This window comes from Dipodomys merriami, unplaced genomic scaffold, assembly GCF_024711535.1.
Source record: "Dipodomys merriami isolate MVZ:Mamm:240054 unplaced genomic scaffold, mDipMer1.0.p SCAF_14, whole genome shotgun sequence".
Classification (NCBI taxonomy): Eukaryota; Metazoa; Chordata; class Mammalia; order Rodentia; family Heteromyidae; genus Dipodomys; species Dipodomys merriami.
Window position 1 is genome coordinate 18,268,396 of NW_027202715.1, and position 23,143 is coordinate 18,291,538.

Below are 23,143 nucleotides of genomic sequence, written 5' to 3' on the forward strand. Positions count from 1 at the left end.
GTGGGACCTGTCCATACCAGCAATACTAATGCACACTTGTGTATTAGTTAATGCACACTTGTGGCTGCCTGAGACTCCCAGGGAGTCACTAGAAAGCAAACACGTGCTCAGTTTTAACCTTGTCACTACTGGAAAAGAAGTTCCTTTAACACACATTTCAAGAACTTGAAAGTTAAAGGCACAAGACAGTATGGAAAAAACAACCTTCAAGAAACCTCCTACTGGTGACTTGTTTATCTGCTGCCATGGCGCACAGGTGAGCAGCAGATGGCATGGTCTCTGGGACTGAGATTTCAAGGGCCTCAAGAGGGAGCACTGCTTTGTGAGCTGCAATGTAGGAGAGGATAAATAGAGAACTCTCAAACCGCACTCACCCATTCTGTCCCATGGACTAATTAAAATAGCTACACCTTAACTGCTCCTCTGAAACAGGAACCAAGACCAGGTTCCTCAATAGACGCTCGTTATCATCCATGCTTTAGCAGAATACGTTTCCTTTCATTTCCATCCTTGGAAATTTTCCTTCAAAGGGCTGTTCAAGAAATGGATTCCAGTTTAAAATTGCAAATAGGGCAAGTATATGAATTCATCTCTCAGTGCTTGGTACTCAGTATTAACAGTCACATACTGGCTAGATCTAGGATGGAGACAGGGGATTGTCTCCCAGGTCATGCATACCCTATTAATGTGACTTGCAATTCAACTTTAAAGTCAAATCAACTCTCTTGAAATTTCAAAATTACACATTTACATTTGATAATATATAAAATTTGAGTAATTGGCTTAGAAGACAAACTGCAAGGAGGATAAGCATTGTGTGTTTGACATCATTCTTGCTAATATAACCTATTGTTATCAACACTAGGAATTTGAAAGACCCAACCTCAGTGGCTGAGAGGTTACGCTCACCTCACAGAATACAATCATTCCCTTCTATGTTTCAGAGATCAGCCACCTTCCTTCCACATTGGGGCTTTGACTTCTTGGTCCTCCAGTTTTGTAATAGACCCAAAAGAAGACAGGTAAGCATTTCAGGTCCTGGTCTACTGCTTAGAACATGGTATACCACCACAGTCTAGTCTGTGACCAAAGAGAGAAGACCTGCAGTCTTGGGAGGACCAGCATCTTCTTGAGGATGAGAAGAACCACTTCTCTGCATCCCTTTCCCTAGGATCATCATCTTACTGGCACTGCAGAAGTTATATTTTTTACTTTTTAAAATGTCTGAAGTGGTTTCAGTGTTGCAAGTACTCTTACTAATGGCTCCTAATGACACTCCCAGATGACCGAGACAAGGTAAGACTAACTCACTCTGCAGGTTCTTGTATTAGCACTCAAGTATCCCTTGAAGTCACATAAGCATTCACAGGAATGATCACTGTTACAGAATTGCTGTCTCCAAGTCATCTCCTGTGTGCATAGGTGACCAAGTTGAATACAGTGTTTTATAGGCTGTATCATTATGTAAAACCTAGCCACTGAAACTAAACCATGTGTGGCAAAACTATAAGCTTAAATATTTTTGCCAGTTACCATGGCTTATAAATACATTAAGTGAGATATATTGCATGATTTTCAATTTGTAGAATGTAGTCTTTAAAATACTTATCCATATATGTACCTGTATACACACATTACCCATAAAGCCAGATACTTATGCATGAAATATTTCTAAAAATTAGAACTAATCCTCTCTCACTGAACACTAGAAAATGATAGCCACTGAAACATCCTTTCAATACCACTGAGACCTCCTCTCATTTGTTTTTCTGAGGTCCCTTATGAAAGAGCAAAGAAGAATCCAGAAGATCATATCCTCCCCCAATCATCAGAAGGCCAAGACAACTCCCAGGTCAAGGTCAAGCCAATACTAGTTGGGCTTGTATCAGGGTTAGCTCAAGGAAGAACTCTGTCAAGTCTATCTCCAATAATAAGATCCAGAGTTTTCTCTTCGGTAACCAAACAAGAACTGTTCAGGAACAGGAAATGCTCAGAAATAGCAAGTCAACACATGGGCCCACAGCTTGAAGAAGATGGAACACAGGGCTTCATGGATCTAGCAGCATTAGAATTGGGTCCATCTTCATTTTCTCCCATCATTAGCTCCAATTTGGTATTTATAGCCAACACACAGCAGGGGAAGGCAAGCAGGGGAGAACTTCTCATGTCTGCATATGCTCGTTTTCAGAGATCCCCAATTTTTCTAAGGCAGCTGTAGAACTGCCATCACTACGCCTATACACAAAACAATGTTGAGGAAAGAGAAAAGCCACTTATCCACCTGTCATGGATCTTTTACTAAAAGGTGGTGCATTCCTTCAATATCAGGAGCTCATGAAGCTGAGAAAGAAGGGTCACAAGTTCAAAACATGGCCAGGAATGTAGTTCAGCTGCCAGTTTCCATCTCCAACTCCAAGGTGGGGAAAAAGATCCTAAAGGCAGATCATATCCTACCTTTATGATAGCTGTGCTGGCTCATCTATCACCTGTGCCTGTCAGTTCAAGTGCTCCTGCCTTGAGAAAACACATCCTTCCATTCTCCTCACAGTGTTAACAAGCCATCTATTCTCCATTCCCATGTCCTCTTCACATCACAGTATCTTCATACTCATACATAAATTTCTATTTGTTTTCAAAAATACTCAAGAGTACAGGAAAACTAGAGCATTCTTGATTGGCTTCCATTGAGAAGAGCTTCTGAAGGTATGGAGATCTCAGGTATACAGTTTCCTGATGATTCCCACTAGCTACACAAGGTTGGGAATCAGAGAAGCCTGACCTAGATACCAGAGGGAAGGATCAGCTCTCCTGGTCACAGTCAAATAACTCAAACTTTTTCTTTCTCAAAATGGATTATCTTCCTATCTTAATTCTTCTTAGACACATGCTATGCCAACAAGCTGACAAATGCCTCCCCCAGACTCATCAAGGCCTTTTCCTTTCTCCCAGTTTTTTTTTTTCTGGGGATCAAGTCTTTCTCAAATTCCTTAATGCATCTGATTTACATCTTAGCTGGACAGGGGCTCACCAGGTCCTGCTGACCATCCCACCCCAGTGTAGCTCAGTGGACAGCCACAGTGCTTTCATCTGTCAAGAGTGAAAAAGGCTTATGCTCCTGTTCCTCCTAGACTGACACTGACTACAAGGTACACCTGCTTCTCTCAGGCCTACTAAGGTAAAGCTGTCTGCATCACTGAAGATGAGATTAACAAGGAGCTGACTGCCCTGTTTGTAATCCTTTCCATTTCTTTTGTCATCTCCAAGTGGTTTTCTCACTTCTGCCCGGAATGTGTGGTTGCCCTTCCGTGTGACTTTTGTGTGCCCCCTAATAATTTCTCTAATGGCTTTATTCTTAATGTTCAGCCCCTGCCTCCCAAGACCACTTTCCTTAGATGCAAAGCCTAGTCACAACCAAGGAAGTATTACTACTGATCTTGGCCTTGAAAAATCAGCACAATTAGCCAGCATGGATGTGCTTCAGAACTGTAACAAGGCAGCAATGATAGATCTACCCAGAAGAACAGCCCCCACCCTCCCCTTAGCTTATCTTCCTCAGAAGGACCCCACCACAGCCTGACTCAAAATCACATCTGTGGCCCAGCCATGCCCTCATCTGATGGACCTGCCTTCAAGCCTTGCTACCTGGCCCTGATCTTCCCAGCCACACCCTCATTCCACGAGCCACACCCTCAATCCTCCTTGTCTTGTCTTTGGCTGCCTAGCCAGGCCCTCATCTGCTCAGGCCTGCTTCTTCCCAACAGTGAGAGGCTTCCTAGGCTCTGAGGTCTTTTCTGCATTGCTGTGGCCCATACCTCCTTGCCCTTCCCTATATAATTCCTCTCCTCTGTCCTAAACCTTCATTCTCTGCCCATCTCCATCTCCAGCAGGCCAGTAAGCTGGTCTTTCTCCTGAATAATCTCTTTCAGAAGAAGTCTGGTGCAGGCTGTTTTAATTCAAATGGGTGGTGGACAGGACTCGTGGAGAGTGACACTTTAGAAGAAATTCTCCAAGAAAAGAAGAAAAGGAGAAAGCAGAGATAGAACGCTTAAAAGGTTCTGATGTCAGGGATTCCAAGCAGGACTCTGCTGAACAAGGGGAGCAGAGAGATCCCCGAATGGAGATCACAATCAGGAATTTGCCCTACAGAAGAGAGGACACGATGGAAGACAGGGGAGAGGAAGAGGAGTCTCTGGCCATCCATCCCTCACAGCAGATGCCTCGGCGAGCAAAGGCCCATCGCAGCAAAGAGAAGAGAAAAGAGAAGCACAGACATGGCAGCCACTCAGCAGAAGGGGGGCAGCATGCTCAAGTGAAAGGAGAAAGCAAGCACGGATGTCAGAAGCGACACTGAGAACAGCAGGAGCAAGACCAACGTGAATGGGAAAGAGAGAAAAGGAGGAAACTGGTAAGAGAACGTCCCGGAAGGGAGGGGGACCACCTGGAGCAGGTCAAAGGGAAGCAAGGATGGGAGCACAGGAGGAGCAAGCACCAGAAGGAGACGCGGGACCAGAAGGGACAGGGATGGCGCCAGGAGCCTGAGACCCGCAGGGAGAGCTTGGCACACCACTGGAGGACCAGGGAGGCCCACAGCAACAAGGGCAGGGCCACTCCCTGGAGTCGCAGCCCAGTGTGGCTGCCCAGGGAGAGCTTTGCCCTGGGAGCCAGACCGAAGCCAGGCAAAGGAGAGAAAACCGAGGCAAGAGATCTGCTGTCTAACCTACAGGACAGTGTCAGTGACAAGGAGAGGAAAAACAGCTCTGCCAAGTCCTCAGTGGAATCAGGCTCGGGCTCGGAAGATCCACGGAGCCACTGGGAGGAGGCCTCAGAGCAGTCTGCAGACCTAGGAAATGAGGAGGAAATGAGTGAGGGTGAAGAGCCAGGCCACGAAGACCACATCTTGGCTGTTCCAGAGACGCGATCTGACGGAGATTCGGGGGACAGTGAAGAGGAGGAGGAAGAAGTGGGCGAGGGGACCCCTCAGAGAAGCATGTGCACCGCAGGGGACCACCCTCCTGACTCTCCAGCCCTGTGGCCCACCGAGCCCAAGCAGGAGCTGCCCAAATACCTGCCGGTGCTGCAGGGCTGCCACAGCGTGGAGGATTTCCAGTGCCTGAACAGGATTGAGGAAGGTACCTACGGGGTCGTGTACAGACCAGGGAAAAGAAGACAGATGCGATTGTGGCTCTGAAATGGTTGAAACTGGAGGGGAGAGAAGGGTTCCCAATCACATCCCTGAGAGAAATCAACACCCTCCTCAAGGCCCAGCACCCCAACATTGTCACCATCCGGGAGGTCGTGGTGGGCAGCCACATGGACCAGATCTACATAGTGATGAACTACGTGGAGCATGACCTCAAGAGCCTCATGCAGACCATGCAGCAGCCCTTTCTGCCAGGGGAAGTGAAGACGCTGATGCTTCAGCTGCTGCAGGGGGTGAATCACCTGCATGACAACTGGATTCTGCACCGGGACCTCAAGACCTCCAACCTGCTGCTGAGCCATGAAGGCATCCTCAAGATCGCTGACTTTGGGCTGGCTCGAGAGTACGGGATGCCCCTGAAAGCCTACACCCCCGTGGTGGTGACCCTCTGGTACCGAGCCCCCGAGTTGCTGCTTGGCGCCAAGGAGTACTCCACACCCGTGGACATGTGGTCGGTGGGCTGCATCTTTGCAGAGCTGCTGACACATAAGCCCCTGTTCCCCGGGAAGTCAGAGATGGATCAGATCCACAAGATATTCAAGGATCTGGGGACTCCAAGTGAGAAAATCTGGCCTGGCTACAATGAGCTCCTGGTCAAGAAGATGACCTTCAGCCAACAACCCTACAACCACCTCCGGAAGCGCTTCGGGACTCTGCTCTCAGACCAAGGCTTTGATCTCATGAACAGGTTCCTGACCTATTTCCCTGGGAGGCGGATGACCGCAGAAGATGGCCTCAAGCACGAGTATTTTTGTGAGAACCCCCTCCCTATCCACCCTTCCATGTTCCCCACCTGGCCTGCCAAGAGTGAGCAGCAGCAGCAGCAGAGGGTGAAGTGTGGCACCAGCCCCCAGCCCCCCAGCGGTGGTCTAGGCTTCAACCAGCTGGGTGAGAAGGAGGAGGTGATGGAGACAGGCTTCCACCTCACCACCACCAACCAGGGGGCCTCAGCCATGGGTCCAGGCTTCAGCCTCAAATTCTGAAGTTGGAGCCACCCCGCCTCACCCAGTGCTGCTCTTCCATCCAGAGCCTCCCTCAGCCAGGACACCTGACTGGAAACACTGCCGCTAAACCTCTCCACTTGTTTTGTATTTTGATTTGTGAATTTGTATAATTAAATGACTATTTCCTTTTGGAAGAAAAAAAATAAACTCTTTCCTGCCTGAAACAAGTAGTGGTGTCTTGTTTGAGAATCTTATACAAGGGAACCCAATTACCTGGTGTGATAATCCCCACTAAAAATTCAAGGTATCTGAGTTACTAAATTTCCTTCCCTCCTGCTCTAGGAAATTTTCTGTCTTCCCTGAGACAGTAAGGAACGGATATCCATGAGAACAAAAATGTGAGATCAAAACAGAACAAAATTATTGATCAAGGGGAAATCCTCTTGGTAAAGAAAAACGGCAGGCTAAGCCTGACCAGCAGTCAGCATTAGCCCCTTTACCTCCTTGCTAAAAAGTAAAAGAACATCTCTCCTTCTCTCAACTTCCTCGGCTGGCAGCTTTGCAGTTGACTACAAACTCTGCTGAAGGCCACTGACAACCTGGAGGCTTGTCATCGGCTGTACTGACTTGCTGTATTAGTCCGGAGCTTATAATAAAAATCATTTCTGTTCCATAGAATACCCCCATCCGAGATTGTATTTTGATTTCTGTAATCCAAGGATATTGTTTGTTTTTTGTAATCAAGTGTAAATAAATTGATAGTATCATTCATGCTGACCAATGAAGATTATGTGTTGCCTATGTTCTTCTGACTCAAAGGCTATGCTTTGCTCTGTAACCTTGCTTGCTTGATGCTTTCGCAAACATCACCTAGGTGAAACCCCTTCCTATAAAATTCTCCCATGAAAAGCAAATGGGGCTGTTCTCTGAAACTCAGAGCTGGAGACCGATGCCATATGGCTGGTGAGTGCTGGTGACTCTTTGCAGTTTGGGGGTTTGAGTCCCACCGGTCCCAGGAAGCTGGGATATTTCATCAGGCCCAGAGGTTTAGGTTTCTCTCTATATAGTGAGGAAACTTAGGAGAAGGTTGGGAGACTAGCAATTATCCACCTTCCAGCAAAAATGCAGGATTACATTGTCAGATTTAATCCCTTCCACCCCTTCCCCAGCCCATTCCTTTAGTCAAGCACCTGTTGCCACCATTGGAACCGATGAAGGCAACAAGTTTTCCATTTTGAAGTGGAAGTGAAGTGCTCATTCTATACTAAACTGTCAACACAGGGCGCAGCTTGAACTCTCCCTTGACTCTCATCACCAATCCCCAGACTCTCAAGGGCCCTTTGCTTCCACCAAACATTTGGGTGTCCTCAGCACACTCCCAGAGGGGCACATTGGCATTGTCTCAGGTTACTTAGCTAACAATCCTTCCTAAAGGTTACATTTTTGGGGGGGGTTGTTTGGCCTGAACTCGGGGTCTGGGTGCTGTCTCTCTGGTCTTCCTCTGCTCTTCAGCTTAAGGCTAGCATTCTACCCCTTGAGACACAGCACGACTTCTGGTTTTTCTGCTTATGTGGTGATGAGGAATCAAACCCAGGGCTTCATGCATGCAAGGCAAGCACTCTACCACTGAGCCACATTCCCAGGCCTGGATTTCCATCTTAAGCTTCCTGATTTTAGTCCTAACTCTAGGTTCAACTGTCCTGTCACCTGCAGGTATTCATACTTAGTGTCCCAGAGGTGGCAGACCAAGTTCTCAGGCCCAAATTGGTGCCTTTCGCATGGAGCTCTGATTGGAATTCCCGTAGCTTTTCCTACCTGAAGTAGCTGAGCACAGACACTGCACTTAGGATTGTTGCCTACTTCAACTTCTTGTTACTGTCATTGCTGTACCAAGCCTTAAACCTATTTATTTCCCAGGCTCCATTGCTAGTCACTTACACCAAAAAGCTTCTGAACATATACTTAGCCCTACTCAACCCACACACACTTCATCTATTCTTCTCCAGTAACCTTCCAGAAGAATAATGTTACACTCATTGTAATGACTATGTATTTCCCCACAGAACTCTCAACTCCTAACTGGATGGTAGGGCTGAAGAAAAATACAAAACAATCTAGGCATAAAGCCGAAATAGGAAAAAGGATTCTTGGAATGCAAATACCTGAAAAATACACTTCAGGCTAGCTTCTGATCTTATTTGTCACAGTCTCTCCATATAGTTTGTTCCTCAGGGAACAAGCAGACAATTCTGCTATGTTCTAATTGCCACAACAAACAGGAAAACACTTCCACAATTTCTTTCACACCAGCTATCAAGTGCCAGATACTACAATTATTCTATAAGAAAACACCATCCCCACAACTATTCAACAGATAATAGCTTCAAGGTATTTGGATGGGAAGAACTCAATTATATCTAGCATAAGAAAAACAGGAATTTTCTTTTATAACTTGCAAATATTTAAACATATCTAACATGATTCTGCAGATTTTGTGCCATTGCACTCTTCCAAAAGGACAGCAAAATACAGCAGCAGCATCTGAGACAGCTAGGTTCACAAAGAAGCTAATGCAGCTTTGATATCTGCTTCACACCCAATGGCATTAACCTCAGAAGCAGGAATAGGAGACTTACAAAGCAAGGGCAGCCTTGTTTGCTCTGCCTCTTAAGTATCATAGGCTGTGGTACCAGCCTTGAAGGGGAAATAAAAAAATATGGCTACCATCTTCAGTTAATGATCTGAAACAAGCAGTTCTTATACACTGGTTTCCTCATTTAAGTGTGGGTGCTGCCCACACTGGCAATAGTAATGTTAATGCACACTTTGGCTGCCTGGACAGTCCCAGGGAGTCCCAAGAAAGGGAACATGTGCTTAGTTCCAATCCCTTCCTTGGGGGACAAAATGTTCCCTTAATACCTTCAGGTTACAAGACCTGAAAGTTGAAAACACAAGGCACCATGAAAAAAAGACAAGTTGTCCAAAACTGAAGAACCAACCCTCAAGAAACCTCCCAGTAGTTCTTTGTTTGCCTGCTGACATGGGCACACTGGTGGGCAGCAGATGCATGAGGTCTGGGCTCAAGACTTTCAGGGCCTCAATAGGGAGCACTGCTTTGTGAGCTGGAATATAGGAGGGGTTAAAATAGACAACTCTAACTGCACTTATTCAGTCCCATGGACTAGTTATCATAACTACTTCTTAACAGCTCCTCTGAAAGGTGAACCAAGACCAGGTTCAAGAGGGGACCTATAGCTAGTCATCACCCATGATTTACTACTAGAAGCTTCCTTTTCATTTCCATCCTTGAAAAATTCCCTTCTAGGAACTGCTCAGGAACAGTCTCTCACTTAAAATTAGAAATAGGGCAAGCATGTTTTCATAAATCAGTCCTTGTTACTCTAATCAGTATGAACATAGTCACATAGCTAGCTCCACTACAGACAGAGGAGCATCTCCCAGGGGATGCCTATCCTACTAATGTGCTTTACAACTCGACTTCAAAGGCAAATCAACTAGCTGGAAGTTTCAAGATGGCTCATTGATGTCTGATAATATTTAAGACTGGAATAGTTGGCAAACTATTTAAGATACTGGCAAAACACTTAAGATGTGAGTAGAAGACAAACTCCAAGGAGAGTAAGCATTGTGTGTGTGTTTGGCATTATTCTTGCTAATCTATTGTCATCAACACTTCCAGTTTTATTGTAAATGCAAAAGATGGCATGTAAGTACTTCATGTCCTGGTCTACTGCTTAGCATGTGGCATATCACCATGGGAGAAGTTCTAGAATTCTGTCTAGCTTGTGACCAAAGTGAGAATACTTGAGGGTCCAGGACCAGCATCTTCCTGGGGCTCCAAAGAACCATTTATGTACATCTCTTCCCCTAGGATCGTCATCTTACTGGCATTGCAGTAGCTGTGGTTTTACTTTTTCTAATTTAATGTCTGACATCATTCTTTATGAACAGGCCTCAGAGTTGCAACCACTCTTATTAAAGACTACTAAATACACTCCGATGACCATGAACAAGAGAAGCTAAGACAGACTCACTGTATAAGTTCCTCTGTTAGCATTCAAGTGTCCCTTGACATTCAAGTCAGTTAAGCAGCTGCAGGTATGGTCATTGTTGCAGAATTGCTGCCTCCAAGACATCTGCTGTGTGCTTAGCTGACCAAGGTGAACACAGTGTTCCATAGGCTGCATCATTACATAAAAACGACTCACTTTGAACCTGAGTCATGGGTCGAGAATGTATGAGCCTCAAATTTGTTTTGCCATTTATATTGGCTTTTAAATTCATTGTATTCAGTTGAGATATATTGCATGCTTTCCAATTTGCAGAATCTAGACCTAAAAATACTTACATATGTATATATATATATATATATATATACATTTACTCACATTATAGAAAGACACAAATACCTACATATGTATATATGTAAATACACACATACATAGGACATTTCTGAAAATGAGACAAGCTTCTGTCTGCTCATTGAATACTAGGACATGATAGCAAATGAAATATGCTCACAAGTCTTTTCCTGGGCTCCCTTGTGAATCTCTAAGAAGAATCCATATCATAGCCTCTGCTGATCATTAGGGGCCAAAACCACTCTCAGGTTTTCTCAAAACCTTTAATGCATCTGTTTTTTTTCTTGTTGCTCTTACCTGGAACTCATGTTAATAAATAATTATTTTGTATGATCAGACTATGTAGGCATTGCACCTTTGCGTTCATCTCCTAAAAATATCCTCCTTTGATCTCACTCTGTGTGAATGCATATATTCTTTTTTTTGAAATTTAATTTAATTTTATTTGTGAACATACTGTACAGAGGAGTTACAATTACATGGTCAGGATAATGCATACATTTCTTACCAAGCATTGCAGCCTCCTCCTTTGTTTACCCTTCACATCACTTCCCAGCCTCCCCCCTCCCCCCCATCCCAATCCTATTCCTTCCCCCCCACCCCCGCACCGACGTTGTAAAGCTTGTTTTGGACATGACAACTTGTACTTCTCATTGTTGCAACAGTTCCACCTGTATCCTTAAGCAACTGGTTTTTCCCCATCTCCTCCACAAGTTATACTGACATCAAATATAGTGAAAGCAGGGGTTATACTGTGGGGGAGGGACATACAAAGCAACAAAGAGATAATCTTATAAATGCGTTAGAAACACATGCATGAAAGAAAAAAAACATTAAAATACACATCTAAGGGTTCATTTTCCTGACATCACATTATCTGAACTTTTCCGCTTGACTCATACATATACTAGATATTACAAATAAGGGAAACCATGGGACCTATGTTTCTTTGGGCCTGGCTTACTTCACTTAATATAATTTTTTCCAAGTTTTTCCATTTTCTAACAAATGGGGCAATGTCATTCTTTCTGATGGAGGCATAGAATTCCATTGTGTATGTATACCACATTTTCTTGATCCATTCATCTACTGAGGGGCATCTGGTTTGGTTCCATATCTTAGCTATGGTAAATAATGCTGCAATAAACATAGTTGTGCTGGTAGCTTTAGTGTGGTCTTGTTTGTAAACATTTGGGTAAATGCCCAAAAGTGGGATTGCTGGGTCATAGGGGAGATCTATGTGAAGTCTTTTGAGGAACCTCCATACTGCTTTCCAAAGTGGTTGAACAAGTTTACATTCCCACCAACAATGAAGTAAAGTTCCTTTCTGTACACATCCCCTCCAGCATCTGTTGTTGTTAGAGTTCTTGATTTTTGCCGTTCTAACTGGGGTGAGGTGATATCTCAATGCTGTTTTGATTTGCATTTCTTTTATGGCTAGGGATGTTGAGCATTTCTTCATGTGTCTATTGGCCATCCTTCTTTCTTCTTCAGAGAAGTTTCTCTTTAAGTCTTTCGCCCACTTATTTATTGGGCCGTTGTTTCTTTGAGGATTTGTTGTTGGGGGGTTTAATTTTTTGAGTTACAATATATTTTAGATATGAGACCCTTGTCTGTTGTACGGCTAGTAAAGATCTTCTCCCAATCCGTGGATTTTCTATTGATCTTGCTAGCTATGTCATTTGCCCTGCAGAAGCTCTGCAACTTTATGCAGATGGGGTTAAAAAAGGCTTCAAAAATCCAGAGCATTTTGAACAGAATCTGACCTTCCCCCTACTAAGTTGGAAAGTTAGCTTTACTTCCTGAACAGTGGACCTCCACAAACCAGAAACTTCAAAACCAAAATATTCTGCTTTGCTTCTGTTTGAAGTTTCTAGAGTAGTCTTCACAGTGAAGGAATAACAGTATTAACACTAAAAATCAAGTCGGAAGACTAAAGACAGGGAGGAGCATCAATTTATTCTTATTGTCTATAAGTCAGATCAGAATTAGACCAATGATAGATTTTTCAGCAATATGAAAATAGGTTCCTAGACAAGGAGAATCTCCAAAGTAGGGAAATAACAGCAATATTGGAAGGGGATTGATGAGTTCGGGAACAGTGAGGAAGGATATGCCAATGAATTGTACAATGACAAGCACAGTATATATTTGTCTGCCCACTGGTTCATGGTGGTTATTTCTCACCTACAAGATACAAGTCTGCATTCTAGTGGAGATAGAGGTACAGTGGGAATGGCTGTGCAACCAATTCAACTTGGAGCTCTACTTAGTGAGCTTGAACTTGGATGCAGTACTTATTGAACCTGATCTGTGGCATATCAGGCTTAGAAGTGCAAATACTTAGACCTCGGAAGTACACAGGAGACAGGAGCCTAAGGTCAGATGTACACAACAAGGTCATGCTATGACCTTAGAAAGAGTTGTCCCAAAGATCTCTAAAGGATATCATGACAGCACACCTATTTCTGAAGCCTTCACTCCACTACAGCAGGGCAGAGACCAAAAGTGTAGTAGGCAGGCACCAATAGGCTTCCAGATCCCTCTGCAGGAATGGTGCTACCCCTGGCCTCCAGAAATTTCAGAGCCCAGCCCTACAGGGCAATGCCTCTGAAGAAAAGCCACCCACTTCCAGACTGACCTATTTTTCTGTCCCAACTTGAAAAGCTTTAGAGCTGGTTAGTTTCCAAACCCTTCCATTAAGCTGACAAGCTTTAATGGAAACTTCAACCCAGCTAAACTCTCTGCCTAGTCCCACACATTGGTCCAGAGTACTTCCTAAAATGCCTCAAAATAAACCCTGTGAGATTAGCACCCAGTCATGCTGTGCTCAGCCCCACAGAGCAGAGCAAGCTGAGCCACAATCACTACTATCCTCAAGACAAAAATGCTGCCCTTGGACAGGAGTGTTCTTACTACTTACTTCTATAGCTGCTGGGGAAGCAGGTCGGCATTTTCGTCTTACAACTAAATAAACTCTTTCCTGGGACTCGGTTTTGTGCGGAAGATGCCTAATGTTTGCAAGCTCTTGGGCAGGTTTCTGGGGTTCAAGTGTGAGGGAGGATTTCTGGGGTCCCCTCCTGCATACATAGCAGCCTTCACCACTGTAAGTAGACAATGGATTCCTAAAGTGGCTAAGGTAACAAATGAAAGCTCCAGCCCAGTACAAATAATTGCCAGGGTATAAAATTAACCCTCAAAAATCAATCGCTTTTCTATATGCAACCGATGAGAAAAGTGTGGCTTAAATCAGGAAAGCAACTCCATTCATAATAGCCCCACAAAAAAATGAAATACCTAGGAATAAACTTAACCCATTAAGTGAAGGAACTCTACGATGAGAATGCTAAAAACTTGAAAGGAAATCAAAACAGAACTTAGATAGTGGCAAAAAACTCCCATGCTCCTGGATTGCAAAGATCAACGTCATGAAAATGACAATACTTCCCAAGGCTATCTACAAATTCAATGCAATACCTATCAATATTCCAACCTCATTCTTCAAGGAAATAGAGAAGTTATCCAAAACTTCATATGTAACAATAAAAGACCCCGGATAGCAAAAAGGATCCTTAACAGAAAGAACAGTGCTGGAGGAATATCAATACCAAATTTGAAACTCTACTACAAAGCCATAATAATCAAAACACCTTGGTACTGGCACAAGAACAGACCCCAGGCTGAGCAACTCTTTAAGAGAAGCTAAGAACGAGAGATGGAGCTTCTTCTATTTCCACCTCAGCAGATCACAGATGAAATTAAGTCAAGGAAAAGGATGGCTATTGAAGACAACATAAGAAAAAACAGGATCATCTCTCTTCCTAGTCCCATACCCTTTCACAGGCATTAGTCAAGAGCACTTCCTAAAAAGCCAAAAAATAAGCCCAATAACAATAATACCTCTGATTTCTCCACTTCCAAAGAAGGAAAATAAGTCATTTTATGAGTCAGGATTGGAATCAATGTGCAGTGGGCCATCTGAGGGCAGATCTTGTGCTGAAAGCCCTGGGCATTCAAAGGAAGAAAGTGGTTCCTGGCATAAAGGTGATACTGTAGGCTTTTTCTTCAGAGGGTAATGTGGATTTTGAACATGTAAAAACGTGGTTTATCATGTTTTAACTTGAGAGACCGACAGTGATGAATCACCAGTTAGGTAACCCTAACTGGAAGTAAGGGTCTCAAGGGAACACATCCCACTGAAGGAGCTGATGCTGTCCTTAGGTGATTCATCCCCACTCTCAGATGCCAGCCATCATGCCTCCATTGGAGTCTAGTCTTCTCCCTTCCGGCCCTGGAGTCAGGGAAGGAATTGGGGATAGTGGAAATGGTTAGTTTGCTGTGTTATTGGTTTGAGTTCCATTTATTTGGTTCTAAAATAATCTTGAAAAATCAATGTGGGAATCAGGCATGGGAAGAAACCTCTGTCTACGTTTATCAGGATACCATGGTATTTTGTACCATCTTAGCATTTTTTAGCTGACAGTTGAAGATTGTACAAATAAAAGTCATTAACCATCCCCCAAAACATTAGAACCTACCCATGGTGTCCTCAGCCCCACAGAGCAGATCAAGCCAAGCCACAGACACCAGTGGGGCAGCAGTGTTCTTACTCCCCAATCCTTCTCTCCCCTGAGCACCAGAAAGGCAAAGAATCCCTGGCGGTCCCCAAAGTCAATGATACCACGGTCCTGAAGCCTGCTGCTAGGGTACCCTATAGCTGCGAGGGTAGCTCATAGCCAATAAAGGCTCTTCTAAGAACCCCTTCATTTACTTCAAGTTTATTTTCTTCCAGGTTCAGCCCAATTCCACAGAGCTAAGACCCACCTTCCTAGGACACATGCTGTCCAAATCAGCCATTTGGTATTTGAGGTTTCATAGTGGTTGCATATGCCTGAAGCTCTGTAAGGGTTAAAATATAATAGTAGAGGGGCTGGGATGGTGGTTCAGTGGTAGAGTGCCTGCCTCCTATGCATGAGGCCCTGGGTTTGATACCTCAGGACTACATATGTAGAAAAAAATCACAAGTAGAACTTGGCTCAAGTGGTAGAACATTAGTCTTGAACTAAAAAAGGTTAAGGGACGGTGTCCAGGCCCAGACTTCAGGCCCCAGCACCAACACACACACACACACACACACACACACACACACACACACACACACACACACACACACACACACACACACACACACACACACACACACACACACACACACACACACAATATATATGTATTAAAGTCTTTCTGATGAAATAGCCAAATTCACCTAGCAATAACAATTAGAGATCCTTGAATCAAGAAGTCCAAACTAAATCCATGCAACAACTTGCATGGCCTTAGACCTAGTGATTAACGCACCTGCTTTTTAGATCCATGTTGTCTCAGTGACTGGAGCTTAACTCCCTTCACTTGGTGCCTCACCTAGTGCTCAGAGAGGCTGATGTAAGGGAAACCTCAGTCTCTGAAGAAATGAAGCCAGGGAAGCCAATTCAGAACAGATTCTTCCTCTCCTTTACCTGAGAAGTCTAGAATCTACATCATAAATAAAAATTGAAAACCCATTCAAAGTTCCCTTTGAATGAGAGGGCCAAAGCACTAAGAGCTAGCATGGTCCCAGATTTCTCAGCATCCCAGGATCAAGATAGAAGCTCTATTGTGAGGAGCTGGGTTCAGTTCCTCTTATTGGATTCTGCCTCAATAAGAGATGCTTAAATGAATCCACATTCCTGAGGGGTCCTAGATCAGTTTGGAGAGTTTAGGGTCTTCTTGTTATTGGAAGTATTTAGAGGATATTAACCCTTGTGCATGGAGTTTGAAGCTACCAATTGCTTCCCTGCCTACTGGTTAAAGGTGAACAACTATCTCTTAGACTTCTACTTAAGTGCTAGAGAAAATGGTCACCTCAACATTGAGGAAAGTACAGAATCAGCCAAGAGAAGCTTACATGCAGAACCTGCTAGAGCCACTAGCTTGAGAAAGAGTAAGCTGGCAATAATCATTAAATCTGAAAAGTAGCTAGAAAGCCAATGGCTGTACATTCTAGCGTTTACTCCTGTGAACGCTGAGTATTGGAGGGAGCTTATCTCAGGCAATGTGGAGGAGAATGTCATCTTGAACTATGCTTAGCAGCCTCCCTAACAAGGGTCTGTCTTTGAAGATCTCATTGCTAGATCCCTTGTCCTGCATAAGAACAACTAGCTGGCTTCAACCTACTCTGGCCCTCCTGTCTTCAGTGATGGGACCAGAAAGGCTAAGATATGCTTCAGGCACTAAAAGCCTGAGATCCAATCATAAGGCTTCACAAGCTTTCTCAGAGAAAGTGGGAATAATACATTGCTAAATAGAAGCTCCAGGACAATGGTACTGAGAGTTCTTAGGGAAACCCAGAGAAAGGCCATCAGAGCTTCTGTCCCTTGCAGCTACCACTGCATGTAACACATTCCTAGCCAAAGGAGCATACATCTTTTCACAAAACTCCAACTCCACAATTCAAACAACATCCATTCTTACTCTAACTGGTGATGTCTAGCTTTCTCCAAAAATTGCTAGTGAATGCCAGAAGCAGGATCATTCCAAAGAGAATTACTAAGCATCATAATCAGATGTCAGATCCTCAGAGTCAGACAGAATATAAAAGAGAAGACATATGTGTAAATCTCTAGGACTTAGATACCATGAGAACGAATGGTTGATATAAGGGAAAAGGTGGAGTTTTGAAAACAACTCCATGTCTTAATAACAGTGGACCAAAATAATTGAGCTTGAAACTATGTTAATAGACTAGTCCCATAGGAGGACTGCACAGCTGTTCAGGACATCTGACTACAGGATTCAGCATCATAACACTCAGATATAATCATTCCCAGAGTGAAGAAGAGGTGCCTGGACCACCTTGAGGTAGGTTTTCCCTCCCAGAGGCATCCCCAAATTCTGAATGTGGCCAAAAGGCAGAGATCTAGAGCATTCCCATTTTCTACACACCCCTACCTTTTGTGCTGCACTTTTGTTTTCCTGCTGAAACTTTGCCATTCAACTTGGGTCAGAGTTGTCTTTTCGGCTGGCCTTTGTTTGATGTCTGGTAGGAAAATTAAGAGTTTGGATACCTGGCAAATGCACTGCGCAGAACAATACTTCTTGGCAGTACTGGTGTTTGAACTCAGGGCCTCTTGCTTGCTAGGTGCGTAGTCAGTCAGTTCAGCTATGTTTCTAGTGCCTTCAATAGTAATTTTGGTAGATAAGAAAGTAGTCTCCCAGAATCCTCGAGATACTTTCAGATTTCGAGCATGTCCTGGTACCCCCAAGTTCCTGACATCCTGGAGTATTAGCTCTTAGGCAGACATTAGCTATTAGGACATCAGAGCAATTAATATATATGTACATATAATATATTTAATATATTAGCATATTCCAAGAGAATGGCCCCTATACCATTCCCTAGGGAGGCTTCCTCTCTGCAAGGGGAAATAGGAAAGGCTCAGCTGGCTTCTCCAAGGAGAAGCAGGTTCTCAAGTAAACTAGGTATTCTGGGTGGTGGCTTCAGCCCAAGACACCACCTTCATAGTTTGTCAAAGCTCAGTAGGCCTAGGTGGTCAAGAGCCACCAAGAATTCAAGACCCCAGTATTTGTTCATCCTCCATATGTTGATACACTTCAGTGCCATTAACAATCTCCAAGAAGTAAGCAGCCAGAAGACAGTAGAACATCATCGTCCCTGTGCAAGGAAAGGAAATGAAGCCAGAGTTCTTCTTGATGATGATCTTTACATGTTAAGGTTGTAAAGCTGTGAGACACCAACAGACTCACAGCTACTGAGCTAGAAATGGCGGGTGTGGAGGAAGTGGGGAGGGGAGACAGGGAAGAGATCAGGAAGGAAGGAATGAAATGATCAAAGCCAGGACACAATGGAGATGCAGAAAATTTGCTCAGGTCCAAAAGCAAGCCTAAGAGAAAACCGAGGTCAGACCAACCAAGGACTGCAGAAGGCTGAACAACTCCATCTTCCATGGCCAGTCACCTCAGTGTTACCCCAGTAACCCTGCTATCCTTCTGCCAGAATGATCTCTAGCCTCACCTGCCCATCCTGGCCCTAGACACACATTATACTTTTCACTTCCCATAGTCCACAGCTGGTCTAGTCAGTCAAGGAGCCCAAAAACCCATTGCCAAGAATCTCATCTGGTGGACTGCAAACCTGGCTTCTATAACCAAGGAGCCGTCATCTGTCCTAGTGAGGAGAGCAGAATCTTAGATTCACCTGACATCTGACTTTGTAAGATTTAGAGATTCTAGGTGGAAGACTCAAACAATTAAAAAAAACCTCTAGCTTTTCTTGTTTTGTAAGTGCTGAACTAAAATTTTTCCCGAAGACTACTCACTACTTTTTCTTCTCCACAAGAATGGAAACCAAAGGAAAGTGAGTGCATGCTGTCTGAGCAGGGCTTCACCCAGCATAACTGGAGTCCCAAAGGAAACTGGAGGAAAGTCATCTGTTATGCTTGGAATGGATTCCAAGACAGCTCTCAGTACTTCCTTTTTCTTAATAATGGTAAGCTGTGGGCTGATCTAAGATGTCCTTTTCCAAGCTATGGATGTCTCCTTCCCACAAACCCTTAGGAAATATGCAATCCTGAAGATCTGGTTCCATCTGGACTGGATCCTTTTCTCCTCATTAACATGCTATGTCACCAGACACACATTTCTATGCTGTTCTCCTGATTATTCAAAAAGCATGAAGACAGGCAAAACACAGAACCCATGCTGTGTGGTCACCAAAGCAATGAGAGCCTGGATTTAAACCTTGTGTCCTTTACCTTCAGGACCTCCAAGTAGAATACGCGAACTGTCTGTGGCCCCGGTCAGGTAACTGGCAGCTCGCTGAGCTCAAGGCTGAGCTTCCCTTCTGCCCCTACATCCAGCCATCAACCTCACCAAGAGGCAAATCGCCTCATCCTCAGAGTGACAGGGGGAAGAGTCAAGGTCAGGAGCAGGCTCCAAAGGGCTTCGTCCGGAATTGAGCAAGGACTTTTAGGATTACCAACATCATAGCTCAGATGAGAGTTCCAGCAAGGAAACAAAACCAAAGTTTGGAAACTTTGACCCTGCCATGAAGGCAAAGGAAACTTTCTTGGGAACACAGCTACAAGTCAGTACAGAGCAGCTACAGAGGTTTGTGCACTCCTCAACAGGACTTTTCATCCACATTACTAAGTATTTGATTTGCTTCTATTTACTGGGACTCAACAAAGCAGGGCAAAGTCATTCCTCAGTAAGTCAGTACTTTCCTCATTAAATTCTTCAGTCCAAGATTAGACCTGGTTCCAGCCCTGAAGATTTTTGGCACAGTTGCCAAGCTCCCACTCCCAGAGATACAACTAAAGAAACTGAAGGGAAAAGAAAAAGCCGCCAGGGAAGGCACTACTTTGACCTGGTACAAGACGGTGGCTGTCTCTAGCCCAAGCTGGAGGTAGCTTGGTACAGCAGAGGAGAAAGGACCAAGACGAATTCACCTCCTGCTCCTCCACAAATAGATTAGGCCCTAGCTTGCTTCAAACTGGCAGAAACCACTATCTCCAGTGACTTTTTTCCTTTAAGATATAGAAGTCAGAAATCTCTGAGCCAAGGAAAAACAGGTGAGAAATCCCCACATCAATCCTTGACAAGGAAGCTCCTTTACCCACTTCACCATCCCTGTTCCCACCACATCCAAAACCAGTGAGTTCTTATAAATGTCATGCTGGTCTCCTGTGACCCTCTGCCTGCTAACAATGGAGATTCTGCACAAGAAGACATTTGACCTGTTTTCAGGATGCTCTGTCCCAAGACTCATCCTTCTCTATTTCTGTTCCCTGGGGATGGAGATTGAATGCTTCAAGGGCTGAGGTCTGGCCGTCCTCATAGATGTGGTTGGACCAGACAAAAGCTCTCCATGAGAAATGAACTCAATCCAAAGTGAAACAGACTCCTTCACAATAGCTACTAGATCACCTGTCAGAGGTTAAGCATTTAAGATAGGCCAAGGGGCTCAAGGCCCCTTGAGGCCTGAAAAACCATTCAAATATGGTATGTAAAGGCTCTGCAAGCAGAATTGTTTCAACTGAAAAACAAGTGAGCCTCACTGAAATCTGGTTTGATCAAAAATAAAATCATCTCCAGATACTTGAAATGAGAGAAGGGGAAGAGACTGAGGTATGTCGGAAGGGAATATTCTAAGTTTGAGAGTGTAGAGAGCACAAGGGAGCACAGCTCAGGCTCTGGCATGTACTTTACAGAAAAGGAAGATCAGAGCTGGAAAGCAGGTGACTGACATCAGCAGGCGCTTGGAGAGTGGGATACCGGGCTCTTTGGAGATGGCACCTTTCCAGAGAACCACTAGTTCCTTGCTGTCAGCAACATACAGGAAGTTCTCCCAATCTGGGAATGTTACTTCCTGAGACCATAGAGAAAAGAGTGGACTGGGACAAGTCCCCTAGCTCCCTGGAGCAGTGCAGCCTAGCCACAAGCCCCAGGGCAGCCCACCTGGACTCTCCACCCCCCTCCGAGAGCAGGCACTTTGCAAACACCTGATTTCATTTACCCAGCTGCCTACACTTAGCTTGCTGCTAGCCTTACTCAGCCCTCTTGGGATAGGGGCCTCACCCATTCTCCCTCCCCTTGGTTTCTTGTTTGAGAGAAGCTTCAACTTTGTCACCATTTTCAGTCATCTCCACACCACGGCCTGACTGAAGAGGGAGGCATCAACATCTTCCACCTGAGCTAGGGTTAGGCCCTTCTGGTTCTTCCCGCTCCTTGGTCCAAAATCTGAAGCCATTTGTGCCTTCCTTCCCTGAGATCACAGCCAGTATAAGGTCTCCCCTAAGAGCTAGAAACCTGTCAGGCTACAGTAGAGACCTCAAGCCAAAGTGGGTCCCTGCCCATGCTTTTATCAAGAGACCTGTCATTGGCTCCAGTTAGCCCACTTCTGAGGTCCAGCTTCGGTGCATTTCCCCCCTCTTGCTCCCTATCCAGGGAACCCTTCAAGTTGTGGGTTCTGGCCTTCTTCCTGTCATTGCTGGGCAGTGGCTCACACATGGCAGATAAGATAGGAGTCACAGACAGCTCGGGTTGTCCATACTCAAGCCTTGTGCTCAGAGTACCTCCCTGAGCTACCAAGCAAGTCAGACTCCAGCATCAGAGCTGGATGGCCACAAGGCTTTAGAAGCAAACAAGGTTATTCCTGGCATCTAACAGCCAGCTTCCTGACGAGTCAAGCCTCTGGTTTTGAGCTCAGCCCTTTTAGAAAACAAACAAGAAACCCTCTTGGTTAGAGGCCCAAAGTAACCCAGCATGGGCTAGGAGCGGCCTTTCCCGGGGTCCTGCCTATGACATTGCCTCCGTAACTGGGGTTGCATTCAGCCCTTCTGGGAGCTAGACAGGGTTAAAGGACCACTCTTCAGTAACTGAGGCCAACACTGTTTCTCCCATCCAAACTCCCAACCCCCAAAGTTCACCAGGCCGACCAGACAGCCTCAGAAAGCCCCTTGTCCCATTGCCCGGTGTCAGATCTGAACAGAACCAGTGGTAGCAGTACCTCCCTGGCTCCCTTTCCAGCCAACCCAGTAGCCAACATTACTTTTCTTAAGACCAGAAGCTGCTAGAATTCCAACTTCCTTCTCCCTCCTCTTCTTTCACCTTTTACCAGTGGGAGCCTACACTCCACCTCACACTCTGGAAATTTCTTGACCCCCACCCACAGTTCTTTCTTCTCAAGCTGCTGCTTAACTGAGGACTGGCAGGATCAACCGTCCCCCCCCCCCCCCCCACGCCCTCCTGCTTCAGGCCTGTGCCCAGAACTCCATGCTGAAGCCAGGATGAACATTCCCAGTGCAAAAGTGCTCATCTAGCCACTTGTCTTCTCCCTGCTTAGACAAAGTCCGTCTTCTGGAGAAGCAGGCCCAGACCCTATGGAAGAGAAAGTCCCTATTTATCCTCAGCATGCATTTGTTCCTGGCTTCCCTAAAAGCCAGGAATCCCCTCCAGACTCAGCCAGGTCGGCCCGCTTCCCAGTCCAATCACTCCTTCTAGTTCACGGACAGAAGCCCAAGAGACCCTCTGCTCTGTCAGACAAAGAGAACTTTAGCTTCCACTAGAGACCTGTTTTAGCCTACAGCATGGCTGGCTAGAGCAACCAGTACAAAGCGGAGCTGAGGGCTTGCTGGGAAGGAGGTTTTTATAGACCCGCTTGGGCTCATTCTTCTAGATCAGCTGTTCTCAACTTTGCAGCCTGCATTAGAATCACTTGGAGAGCTTATTAAAACACACCCTCTGGGCCCCATCCCCAGAGTCCTGGATTCAGTAGGCCTGGCCTAGAATTGGAGAATTTGTCTCCCAACATGCTTGGTTCCCAGGTGGCACTAATATTACTAATCTACTGCCTCCATATTGAGACCTACTCTTCCCAAGTCTCCAGAGCCGATGGCCAGTGGAGGGACATCAGCCAGGATTGTCTGTACACAATAGCTGCAGGATTTGGGGAATGGCTAAGAATGGTCCACTTGATTTTCTGGATGTCCTAATGTTTCCTTAGTTGTGGTGGTGGGGGTGGCTGTTGCTGGTGGTATTGGGGGTGATTGTGTGTGTGT

General features: G+C 45.0%; 1 pseudogene; it reads left to right on the forward strand.

Moving 5' to 3' along the window:
• Positions 1-245: 245 nt before the first annotated feature.
• LOC138825845 (cyclin-dependent kinase 11B pseudogene) lies at positions 246-6,183 on the forward strand (annotated as a pseudogene).
• Positions 6,184-23,143: the final 16,960 nt, after the last annotated feature.